This window comes from Hevea brasiliensis, chromosome 1 (genome assembly GCF_030052815.1).
Source record: "Hevea brasiliensis isolate MT/VB/25A 57/8 chromosome 1, ASM3005281v1, whole genome shotgun sequence".
Lineage (NCBI taxonomy): Eukaryota > Viridiplantae > Streptophyta > Magnoliopsida > Malpighiales > Euphorbiaceae > Hevea > Hevea brasiliensis.
The window spans coordinates 4262946-4277009 of record NC_079493.1 but is presented as its reverse complement, the minus strand read 5'-3'; positions in this window follow the sequence as shown (position 1 = coordinate 4277009).

Sequence of the window (14064 nt, the reverse complement as noted above, 5' to 3'; positions counted from 1 at the left end):
CACAAATATTTTATAGATTTTTAATCGAAATTAAGCACTAGATAACTAAGAAAAAGTAAGGTTCAAGTTTACCTATGCCGATTCTGACAACTGGAACGCGTCCATAACGTCTGAAAACGGTGGGATAGCCTATAATCTTGACCCGGTTCTTAAATGGTTCCAGCAGCTTATCTGCTCAGCCCAAAATTGCAGATCCGGGCGACGATTGAATTTCCACGAAATGAAAGTACCTACGTGAAGTTCACAATACCAATGTTAGAATAAAATATATGTATATAAAATAATTATTTAAAAATTAGAGATGTTACATTCTTCCCTCCTTATAGAAAATTCGTCCTCGAATTTTACACAAGGCAGAACAATGACACATAGTTGCATATCAAACTTATGAGTACTTGCTGCGCATATCCCGCTCTAACTTCCAAGTGCATTCCTCCATAGATTAACTCCTCCACAGGACTAACCATAGGGATTTTCCTTGACCAAAGTTGTCTCATCTGATAGTCTACTATGGCTACTAGTTGCTCCTCAAAGATCAAATTCTTATTTAACTCCACTGTGTCTGGTCGTAGCACATGAAAAGGATCGGGAACATACTTTCTAAGCATGAAAATGTGAAATACTGAGTGGACATGAGAAATGTTTGGTAGCAACTCTAACTGATAGGCAACTGCTCCCACTCTGTCCATGATCTTAAAAGGTCCTATATAACGGAGTGCCAATTTGCCTTTTCTTTCCAAATATCATAACCCTTTTCATAGGAGAAACCTTCAAGAACATGGTCACCCATTGCAAATTTTACATCTTTCCGCCTTGGATTTGCATGGATGGTTAAAAATTTTTATGTCTATCTGCCCCTGTCGTGGTATGCCAGCTACCATCCTCCTTCTGAGTCTAAACCATCACATCTGACTACTCGTTTACCCCTCTTTTTTTTTTGTCATCTCTAGTGCTCATAACTCCACTACTCTCGACTTGATATCTGATAACTTTAATCAACTTTGGCGCTTACCTCACTTTTATTACGCGCTAACATGTCTCTTGGTGACTTCAGTCCTCATTTCTTTGTTTCAATAATCTCTGTTCCCCAAAAACATGACTTATGTTCCTATACTATAGTATCCTATAAACGCTTTCCTGTAGCATCTATCATATACATCTCGTTCGAAACCTTTACTTGTCCTATGACTTCAATGGTCAATACTTATAAATCTTCTCATCCCCCATGATACTTTGAATTTCCAATCTCCTTGTGTCATTACTAAGGTCCTTAGACCAACTTCTGTCTATCTTATGTAGCTAGTCATGAAGAGTTCCATCGAAATGCCAAGTGTACCTACACCATCTAGGCTTCTTCTGCACTCTGATATGGCATCCTGCAGCACTAACCTTTGCTCCGCTTTATTACCAATCTTTGTGGTGTAAGAATGTGACTTATATTGTCTGTTTTACAACGTCTCATGAAACACCCTTCTGAAACAACTACTTTTACATGTATCTTATCCAAGATCATTGCTAATTCTATTGGCCATGGAAGCTTTAGCTAGATCCTCCCATACTAAAAACATTTTTACCTTCCTAATTCCATGATACTGCAAGCTTCTAACTTACTTTGTGTCACCAAAGAGTTCCTTGTAACAATTTCGACCTATCTTAGGTAATTAGTTGTGTAGAGCTGCACCCAGTCAATACCACTTATCATAGCTTACTCATTGCCTGAAAAGAGAGTTCCCTGACTTCTACTTGAAACTTTTTACTATCTGACGTGCTTTTGGACACACTGGTACTTAAATTGAGGCTCCATTATTCGTTTGGTCTACCATCTCACCATAACTTGTTTTAAACATCTCTTAGTGTGTCCCTAGCATACTTGTTCCTTCTTATTCTCATCATTGTAACCAACTCTACCAAGCTTTTCTCCTATCCTTTAGATCTTATCTACTTCTTTTTCCTGTTTCTGCTATTGTTGATATCTTTCCAACCTACTGTACTTATTCTTTAACCTTTGTTTTCTCTCATTCTTATACTTTTTCCTTCAAGGATGTCCATCCCATCATCAACTTTAACTTTCTTTTTATTTCTTAGTCCTATCTTGATTATTAGTTCCATTACTTTGAGAATTTTAATCTTACGATTGACCCCTACCAGCGCATTCTTCACATTATGTAACACTTGTAATTAACCATAGAAAATTCTTTTTGTATTCCCTTTTTCCCAATTTAACTATCAGAACATTATCATTCCCTACCTCTCCTAGTAGGAAATTATACATCCTGGATGGATAGGAGCTCTAGAAACTATAAGTTTCATCTGAACTAATACGGCTGTGAGAAATGTGTGCCATACCTTGATTCTAAACAAGATACTTCACATATTCATTCTCTTTAATATAATCACATATACTGCCTACAGTTCTTCAAACTTCAGCCTCAAATTTACCCATCAACAACAATTTCATCCACTGTAACTCATCTACAAATAGTACTTCCTCCAGCTTATAGTTCAGAAAGGTTGCAAGCCTTGATAACTAACTCGATTCAACTCCTGTCATTACTCTGATCATTCTTCCATACTTAACATTAGGTACACACTTACCATCATTCTCATATCAGGAGATTGTGTATGAATTGGTGCCTACCAAACTCTCAAATAACTAGGTCTCCTTGACTCAGTTTCTGTTCCTTATACAACGCTCTAGAATCAAAAGCACAAGTTAAACTTGAAGAGAAAGAAAAATATCCTCTTACAGTCAACTACGCCCGATTGTCCATATAATAACATTTAACCTATGTTTCTTGGTCTTTCTCTTCAAACTTCATCATCTCCTAGCACAATTGTGCTCTACCTATAAGGTATCATCCGCATGAACCCTTTGTTGTACCATTGTCCTTCCTGACATAATACTTTACAATTTATTAACTTTACTTATACTCGATTTATGATTTATACCTATCATCATTTATATTGTGCCCTTAACTTTTGTTGAATCCTGAAAGATTTCTCTCACTAATAGATTTTTCCAGGACTAAATATGGTCATTAATTTGATCCTTGAATTCTCTAGTGATTTATAACCACATATACTTGTTGTTGTTTTTTTTTTGTTCTACCCTTACTATTGTTCTGTCATTATTGCTTCACTGCAAAGTGATTCTGTTGATCACACCAAATACGTGTGCCTGACATTCATAACAAACCTCTAACTACCTTCTCACTATCTCAAAAGTCTAACCTAAAGCCTATGTGTCATTATCTATCATTCTTTCCTCTCATCATACCTATTTGATCCATTAGATTGACTTTTATCCATTAAAATAATTAATTAATCTATATATTTTAAAAAATATTATTATTTAGTCCTTTTATTTTAGTGAAATTAAATAATTTGCTTTTATATTTTGGAAAATATAATATTTTAAAAAATATTTTTTAAAATAAAAAATAAAATTTTGCTATGTAAAAACTAAAATTGAATTTGTTTCTTTTAAAAAAATAAATGTTAATTATTTTCATTCAATTCATTGAAACATTATTTTTGTGTTTTATTTCTTAGGAAAAGTTCTTTCAGGTTATTGCCTTGATTATGCAGAAATCTAAGAGAACTGATTAATCTTATTAAACAGACGGCTTATACCATTTGAAATATGAAATACATAGATAAAATAAGGGAGAGAAAGAGTGTAGGTGTAGAGGGAAAAAAATATGGAAAGAGAATATAAGGAAGGATAAGAAAGAAATAAGGATGAGAGACCTAAAGCAATTTAGATATATAAAAAAATAAATAGAGAGATTAAATAATTAAGATAATCAAATTACAAAGAGTAACTAATATAGTTTTTTAAATATAGAGACAAACTAATTAGTTTCATTAAAGTAAAGTGATAAAATAGTAATTTAACTAGCATTAAAATATATTGACTAACTGAAAATTAACGAAATAATTAAATAGTTTAATAGTATATTTTTTAAAATATATAAATTAAATAATTAATTTTATTAAAATATAAGAATTAAATAATAATATTCTTTAAATAAAAATATAAAATAAACTGACACTTTTAATGGTCAATTTTTTTTTAAAAAAAATCCTTTATAATTAAGAAAAATGGTAAAAAAGGTAACATTGTTTCATAAGAAGGGACATTATATAAGTCAATATATCCATTATTTAAAATATGTATATATTTTAATTGACCTTAAGAAATTTTCATAATAAATATTTAATATAAAAATTGTGAAACTCATGTTTAAGATAAGAATGAATTTATAGTAACTTCATTTTATAGAAAAAGACAATATATCAATGAGATTTGAAGATTCATATATATTTTTAAAGATGAACTCATCCTATTATCAAGTTAAAATATAAATTAAAATTAATAATATAATTAATTATTAATTTAGTAATTAAAATATGGATTATTGTGTACTTTGACCAACTATGCTTTAATTTTTTTTCCAAAAATTAGAACATAAAAAGAAAAATTAGAATATTAAATTGCTTTAAATATGTCACCAGAACTTTCTGCAAATTTGCTTTTCTTTCTTTATTTTTATTTGATCTGACACATCCACACGTAATACATAAAAATTATTTAAAAACGTATTGAGCATATTTTTATTTATTTTAAAATGATATGAATAATAAATTTTGAAATCTTAAATAATTTGATTTTTAATTATTTAATTTAGTTAATTAAAATTTGTACTATAATATTATTTATTTCCCTTTTTTGCATGGCAATTATTGCTACAGTTAGCAATTATTGCCACAGTTTGGATTATTATATCATGTTTTTACAGAGTTATGGATTTTTTTTTTGATTAATTATTCATACAATTATAACTTTATGGCGATGGGCTATTCATATATATTCACTCTATTATATTTAGTACCTGATTGATGCTGAAGGTCTAAAATTATTATTTTTTAAATAAAAAAATTATTTTAAATATTATTAAAAAAATAATTTAAATTTTTTATTTTATTATTTTATATTTATATAATTAAAATTTATTAAATTTAATTTTAAATTATTTTTTAATTAATATATTTAAAAAAATAATTTTTTTAATAAAAATTTTTTAAGTAATAGCAAATAAGTCTTTAGAAGTTCATATTTTGTTTTGAAAAAACTTTTCTATTACCTAATAATCTACTTGATTACTTTGAAACCAAAAAGTCACTTCATAGGAATTAAGAAATTAAATGGCCAATAATATATTTTTTATATTAAATTTAAAGTGAATATTGATAAATTATATAATAATTACTTTAATACTTATCCATCAAAATGAATAATTAATTTAATATTATAAATTAATTATTTATATTTTATCTTTTTATTTTATAAATTTTCTATGTGAGACTAATATTTTCAATACTCTCTCTAAGTGTAATTATATTATTGTCACTTAATAATTAATTAATGATAATTTAATTGGATTCAAATATACAGTTTTATGAGTGATTAAAACTCACAAGTTAAATTTGACTCTGATATCATATTAATTTTGAAGAAAATAATGGATAAATTACACATTAAATTATTTTAATATTGATTTATATAAATAATTGAATTTATATTCTAAAATAACTAGTCAATCTAATATTGTAATCTAATAATTTATATTTTTTTCCTTTTATTTTATAAATTTTCAATGTGAGATTAGTATTTTCAACATTTTTTTTATCAAGATTATTTAATGATTAAGTTAAATTAATTTTTTAAATTGTTGAAATTCACCATCGGAAAATATAAACCAAATGAGGTCTTAATCAACCTAGAGGAATATTTCAAGAATATACAAAGTATAAAAATAATTTTTTTTGAGAAAAGAAATAATATTTAAAAAAAGAACAAGAGAATTAAGAAAGCACCATGATTAATCTAGAAAAATTAATATATTATTAATAAAAAGTTTGGCCACGTACCTAAAGAGATCAAATATTCACACAGAGACGGAGAAGAATTTATTCAATATAATTATTATATATGTAATAATTTTATTATAATTATTAATTATAGTGGGATCACATAAGATTTATCATAATCAATGAGCATAATATAATTATTGTACATGCAATAATTATATTTTAAAAATTTTTGAGGTGGAGTGATTAGGTTAGCCATTGATAAGGATCAAAATGAGCCCTTATCAAAATGCTAAAGCATTCATTCCATGTAAATAAGTTGTTGACACCTATATCACCACGAAAAAGGACTTATAAGTATAATAGATGGTCTTGATTGAAACACTTGAGAAAGGATTGATTAGTTGCTAATCCACGTATGAGATTAAGGAAATAATCAAGGATTTTTGGGTTTTTAGTGAGGACACATAAGAGGACACGTGCCCTAAGTGGGATGCCCTAAAATCCTTAATTTGGATTAGTGTTGGAGAGCAAGTCATCTCTGAAAGATACACTTATGGCAAAGTACTTTCAATGTGAGATTTTCGTAATGGATGAAAATGGTTAATGATCTCATTTGCTTGGCTTTATTAAGAAAAAATATGCTACTAATTATCAATGATATTATTAATTATGTGAACCCACTTTTGTTTTTTAATGAAAATCCATTCATCAAGAAAAGTTTATTCATTAAAAAAAAAAAAGCAATTAGGCAAACAAAAGAATGAAATGTAGACTAATTGTTAAATATACTGAAAGTACTAAAGAATAGTATTTTCTTTCTCATAGAAAAATAAACTTTCTTTATAATATAAAAATTGGGTTTCATATGATTATGAGAGATGCTATATCGAGTGCACCTAATAATTTCTCTATTTTTATATTTTTTTCCCCATAAAAATGAATTTATAGGGTGTTTATTTTGACTTATAAATCAGTCAAACATATTTATAAGTAAAAAGTCATAAGCAAATTACTATTTGATTTGATTTATAAGTTAAAAAATTATTTAAAATAAGTTATAAATAATGCATTTTTACTTATGACTTATCTATTTATTTTAAAGCTATTCTCTGATAAAGTAAAAGACTATACAATCCTAATAACTTTTAAAAATATTAACATTATCCTATTTTAACAATTATATAACACTCAATTATATATATTTTTTTGTCATTTTGATAAATTAAATTATTTTACTAAACAATTAACTACTTATTTTTAAACCAACTTTTAAGTTAAAAAATAAATTTTAAGTCAAAAATTAAAAGTAACAAAACTAAATACTCTCTTTTTTTTTATTTTGACATGAATTAAGAAACTTTAGTTAATATAATTAAAGCAATAAATTATTTTTTAATATATCATACATTCATAATACTTTATTAAAAATTAAATAACTCATATCACTGAATTATTTTTTATATTAAATAGAGACAAAGTATTAAGTCAATAAATAAATTGCTATGTCAAAAATGAAAGTGACCTATAATCTAAGACAGATAAAAAAAAAAGTATATCAATATGTCATACTATTACGGAGAGAATATCTAATATGAAATTAGTCATTGATTAATGAAAACTTAAAGGTCATTTGGTTGAATTAGTGAACCTAATATCAATCCCATTTAAATTGGTAAGACAATATCAATATTCATTAACATTAAGGAGAGTGTCTTAGAATTTAATCTTTACCACTTAGTGTACACTCAAGAGCTATGTGTGTGTGTATATATATATATATATATATATATATATAAACATTTATGTCAATTGCTAAATTCAAAAGAAAAATTATTCTTTCGTGCACTTGAAATTATCGTTGCGTGGGCTAGAAAGGCTCGATCCAATCCGTCCGACATTAATAAAAATTAAATTATTCTATTTTTTTTTACATTAAAATAATTTCATTTTAATTAAAATTATAATTTTAAGCTAAAATAATATTTTAAGTTTTAAAATTAAATTAAAATTTTAATATATATATATATATATATATATATATAATATCATATTTTTTTATTATATTATAATAAAATTTGTACAATACTGTCACGACTCAACCTATGGGAAGGACCGGCACTAGGACATGAGCCAGTTTAAAGCCTCCGAGGCCCATAGTAAGCCTAACTATTCTTCAACCCAACTCTAAGGCCCGTTTGGGCCCAATTTCAAGAATTCAACAGGACTGAGTCTAGCCATAAAATGAACCATTTAACAGGGAGTTTTTCACTCGCCCGACCTGTAAACGCATTATATGATAAATTGAAGAGCTCAGCTCACCCTCCACATAATCAAAATGTCATAACTCAAATGAGAGCTCAGCTCCCTCATCCAATCCCATCATGCATACAGTTAATAATTTTACAGGTCTAACATAACTTTTATAATACAAGCTCAAAATAAAATAAGTGATCCTAACACATGCGGAGTCTAAAATTTAACCCAATTGTACAAAATACATTAAATACTATCAATGGACCTGCGAAGAAGAAGAGTAGGTTAGTCACAACAAATAATCCTCTTGTAGCTTGGAAAAATAGATGAACAGGAGTAAGCGTTCGACTCATTGAGTAAAATATTAATTTTAACCATAATCTTTATAGCTATCTAAAGCTAATGCACCATGTAGAGTGAAATGCAACATCGTCATAATTTTCATATTTCGAGCACTCACACACCCAACACTGTCAAACAATATATATATGGGAGCTGATCTCCTATACAGCCCTCTTAATCTAACCTCTGCCAGTGAGTGTCTCTCAAGCTGGACTTTCGCTTAATAAACCAAATGCGGTGTCCCAACGAGTATCTCTCAAGCTGTGTCTACCCCGAAGGATTGGGTCCTAACGAGTGTCTCTCAAGCCGTGTCTATTTGTCCTGTCTATATCTAACACCATACCACACGCACGCCACGCACACACACTGCTCCAAATTACCACAAACAACATTCATGGCAGTTCAACAATTATAAATGCAATATAAAATGTGCCTAGTGTTTAACTATATAGATACATATTTATAAGTGATGCATGGGCATGCTTGAACATATAATAATATTGAAATTACAATTAAAATTAATATTTTGCTCACAGACTTAACCGAAGTCACTGTGGCGGCTGGGGGGAGGAGAAAGGCTATCCTGGCTTACCTGAAAATTTTATTATAATTATTTAATACATTTGATTCAATACAAACTAAGAAAAAATCAAAGATATCCTAAGTCGTGCCGAAAATCTGGCAGAGTCTCCCCTATACCTAGGACCTACCCAACCTGCAAAAGGGCTCAAAATGCACTTCTATATCCACAAATCACACATCCACAACTCAATCACATCACATAGCCTCTCCTGGGCCCACCCAAATAGTCAACAATCACAATTTAAAAAATTACAATCTAGTCCCTACAATTACCCCTTTTGCAAAAACTACCCAATTGAGCTCTAAAAATTCTAAAACTTTGTCCCGAGGTCCTTAGCAATATTATAGAGCTAACGCAAAAGGAATTATATTTTTTCTAACCTATCACAAATATTTTATAGATTTTTAATCGAAATTAAGCACTAGATAATTAAGAAAAAGTAAGGTTCGAGTTTACCTATGCCGATTCCGACAACTGGAACGCGTCCAGAACGTCTGAAAATGGTGGGATAGCCTATAATCTTGACCCGGTTCTGAAATGGTTCCAGCAGCTTATCTGCTCGGCCCAAAATTGCAGATCCAGGCGACGATCGAATTTCCACGAAATGAAAGTACCTACGCGAAATCCACAATACCAGGGTTAGAATAAAATATATGTATATAAAATAATTATTTGAAAATTAGGGATGTTACATTCTTCCCCCCTTATAGAAAATTCGTCCTCGAATTTTACACAAGGCAGAACAATGACACATAGTTGCATATCAAACTTATGAGTACTTGCTGCGCATATCCCGCTCTAACTTCCAAGTGCATTCCTCCATAGATTAACTCCTCCACTAGACTAACCATAGAGATTTGCCTTGACCAAAGTTGTCTCATCTGATAGTCTACTATGGCTACTAGTTGCTCCTCAAAGATCAAATTCTCATTTAACTCCACTGTGTCTGGTCGCAGCACATGAGAAGGATCGGGAACATACTTTCTAAGCATGAAAATGTGGAATACTGGGTGGACATGAGAAAGGTTTGGTGGCAACTCTAACTGATAGGCAACTGCTCCCACTCTGTCCATGATCTTAAAAGGTCCTATGTAACGGAGTGCCAATTTGCCTTTTCTTTCCAAATCTCATAACCCTTTTCATAGGAGAAACCTTCAAGAACACGGTCACCCATTGTAAATTTTACATCTTTCCGCCTTGGATCTGCATGGATGGTTAAAAATTTTTATGTCTATCTACCTCTGTCGTAGTATGCCAGCTACCATCCTCCTTCTGAGTCTAAACCATCACATCTGACTACTCGTTTACCCCTCTTTTTTTTTTTATTTTTGTCATCTCTAGTACTCATAACTCCACTACTCTTGACTTGATATCTGATAACTTTAATCAGCTTTGGCGCTTACCTCACTTTTATTATGCGCTAACGTGTCTCTTAGTAACTTCAATCCTCATTCCTTTGTTTCAATAATCTCTGTTCCCTAAAAACATGACTTATGTTCCTTATCCTATAGTATCCTATGAAATGCTTTCTTGTAGTACCTATCATATGGTCAATACCTATAAATATTCTCATCCCCCATGATACTTTGAATTTCCAATCTCCTTGTGTCATTACTAAGGTCCTTAGACCAACTTCTGTCTATCTTATGCAACTAGTCATGAAGAGTTCCATCGAAATGCCAAGTGTACCTACACCATCTAGGCTTCTTCTACACTCTGATATGGCATCCTGCAGCACTAACCTTTGCTCCGCTTTATTACCAATCTCCGTGGTGTAAGGATGTGACTCATATTGTCTGTTTTACAACGTCTCATGAAACACCCTTCTGAAACAACTACTTTTGCATGCATCTTATCCAAGATCATTGCTAATTCTATTGGCCATGGAAGCTTTAGCTAGATCCTCCCATACTAAAAACATTTTTACCTTCCTAATTCCATGATACTGCAAGCTTCTAACTTACTTTGTGTCACTAAAGAGTTCCTTGCAACAATTCCTACCTATCTTAGGTAATTAGTTGTGTTGAGTTCCACCCAGTCAACACTACTTATCATAGCTTACTCATTTCCTTAAAAGAGAGTTCCCTGACTTCTACTTGAAACTTCTTACTATCTCACGTGCTTTTGGACATATTGGTACTTAAATTGAGGCTCCATTATTCGTTTGTTCTACCATCTCACCATAACTTGTTTTAAACATCTCTTAGTGTGTCCCTAGCATACTTGTCCTTCTTATTCTCATCATTGTAACCAACTCTACCAAGCTTTGCTCCTATCCTTTAGATCTTATCTACTTCTTTTTCCTGTTTTAGCTATTGTTGATATCTTTCCAACCTACTGTACTTATTCTTTAACCTTTGTTTTCTCTCATTCTTATACTTTTTCCTTCAAGGATGTCCATCCCATCATCAACTTTAACTTTCTTTTTATTTCTTAGTCCTATCTTGATTACTAGTTCCATTACTTCGAGAATTTTAATCTTACGATTGACCCTTACTAGCACATTCTTCATATTATGTAATACTTGTAATTAATCATAGAAAATTCTTTTTGTATACCATTAACATTGCATTTGTTAAAGTTGATTAAATATATATATTTATTACTAATTTTGTATTGATTATCAATATTTACTATTACATTGAAAAGTGTATAGTATCACATAAAAATATAATTTCTTATGTTAATTATCGATGTAAAATTAATACTAAATAAATATATTTAATGAGCCTTAGCAAATGAAATGTTAAAATCTTAAAAAAAAAATCGCTTCTAATTAAAAGTAACAAATACTTTTAAAGCCAAACACGTAATAGTAGGCATGCACTAATCCTTGTTACACTCTCTCCATCCCAGAATGTTGACTTACTTTCATTTTTTTATTTATCTCTAATTATAAGCCACTTTCTTTTTTGAAATAATAGTTTATTTAACTTATTAATATGTTGTTATTTAATATGCATTCAAAATGTAAAATTTATTAATTTTAAAAATAATTTAGTACTCCATTCGTCTCGCTTTTTAAAGTTTTTACACAAAAATTAAGAAAATGATTAAATAATATTATTTTAAAAAATATTAATAATTAACTAAAGGATCTTTGTAGTATCATTGGAATGTATAAAGATAATAAAAAAAGATAAATGTATTGAGAATAATAATAGACAAGTATAAAGCTGAAAAAAAAAATTAATGTTTGCTCAAATTTTTAAAATGGTAAATAAAATGGGGCCAAAAAAATTTTAAAACGTCACTTAAAATGAGAAAAAGAGAGTAACACAAGTTACTATGTTTGTCCACTTTTATATATCTTTTAAGGTTATTGAACAGTTATTAAGAAAGTAATTAAATTATCTAAATTATAACAATAAAAATTTTTTAATTTGATTAAATTAATTTTTATTTCACTTAATTAAGAGAGAGTGATAATAAGATAAGTTATATAAAATTGTAAAAATAATTATTGTGTTTAATAGAGATAAGGGTAAAATTAAAAAAAAAATAATCAATACATCTTAATGTAACACCCCAAATTTTATTATTTATGAGTATTTTTGATATTTTAATTTTATTTAAATTTTAGGAATTTTTTTGAGATTTTTCGGATTTTAAAAATCGGGTTCGATTTTCCGAAAATATAAACTTTGATGATTTTTAAAAATTAATTTAAAGACCACATGGCAAAACTAAAAATATATTTGGAGTCTACGTATTTTTCTGAGTTTTACGGAATTTTTTCGGAATTTTTGGACCTCGTTTTCGATCCCGATGCAGAGTAAAAATTCAAAATTTTGTATTTCGAATCGAACCGGCCGAATTGAACAGGACCGGATCGGACCGGTAGAATCGAACCGGCTCCCTTTCCTTTTTCTTCTCCCGCGCGCGTCGTCCCTCTCTTTTCTCTTTCTTTTCTCTCTCCTCCTCCCTGCGCTGCGTCGCTCCGATTTCTCCGCCAATCCGGCCGATCCGGTCACCGATTGGACCGGGTCTTGTGTCTAAAATCATCTACTCGGCGAGAGCTTTCCATAGACACCAAGAACGCCGAAATCCATCGAGCGGTTTGTCCGATTTTTGCTCGGGAAGATTTTAGCCCATTTCGACTTTTGGGCTAGATTTCTCGAAAACCGTGAATCCCACGAGGAAACCGAGGCCACCAGCATGCTCCATTCGTCGAGAGCTTCGCAACGACATAAATTTCGAATTTTTCCGACACCGTTTTTCGGTGGGTCCCACGGAACTTCGCAGTGTAATTTCGAGCATTAAATGAGCTTAGAAAATTCTGAAAAATTTATGTGCTAACCCCCGTGTTATGGGCTTCGTGTAGGTATCCTCGATTTGCGGAAATTCGACAGTTGACCGGGTCTGCAAATTTACGGCGAACGGACTGTGTGACCGAAAAGTCTCCGAATTGGGCCGAGGTTTTGGCTAGCCCCCCATTGTCAGACGTCCCGAGCGCGTCCCCGAAGTCGAAATCGGCAAAGGTAAACCCGAACCTAGTTTTTACGTAATTTTCTAGTGCTTAAATAGGATTAAAAATCCATAAAATATTCGTGGTAGCTTAGAAAATTACGATTCTTTTTGCAATAGCTTAGTAATATTGCTAAGGACCGCGGGACAAAGTTTTATAATTTTTAGAGCTTGTTTGGCTTTTGCAAAAATGATCAATTATAAGGACTAAATTGAAATTTTGCGTATTGTGATGGATGATTGATTTGATGGGCGGGAGGGGCTGTGTGATATGATTGAACTGTTGATGTATGGATTGTGAGTATAGAAGTGCGTTTTTAGCCCTTTTGCGAGGTTGGGTAGGTCCTAGGTATAGGGAGACTCTGGGATTTTCACGACTTAGGACGTAATTGGTCTTTTTCTTTATTTGTATTGAGTCAGATTGTATTAAATAAATGTAATATGATTGTCAGGTGAGCCGGGACAGCCTTCTTCCTCCGCCCAGCCGCCACAGTAATTTGTCGTCAAGTCTGTGAGTAAAATATTAATTTTAATTATAATTT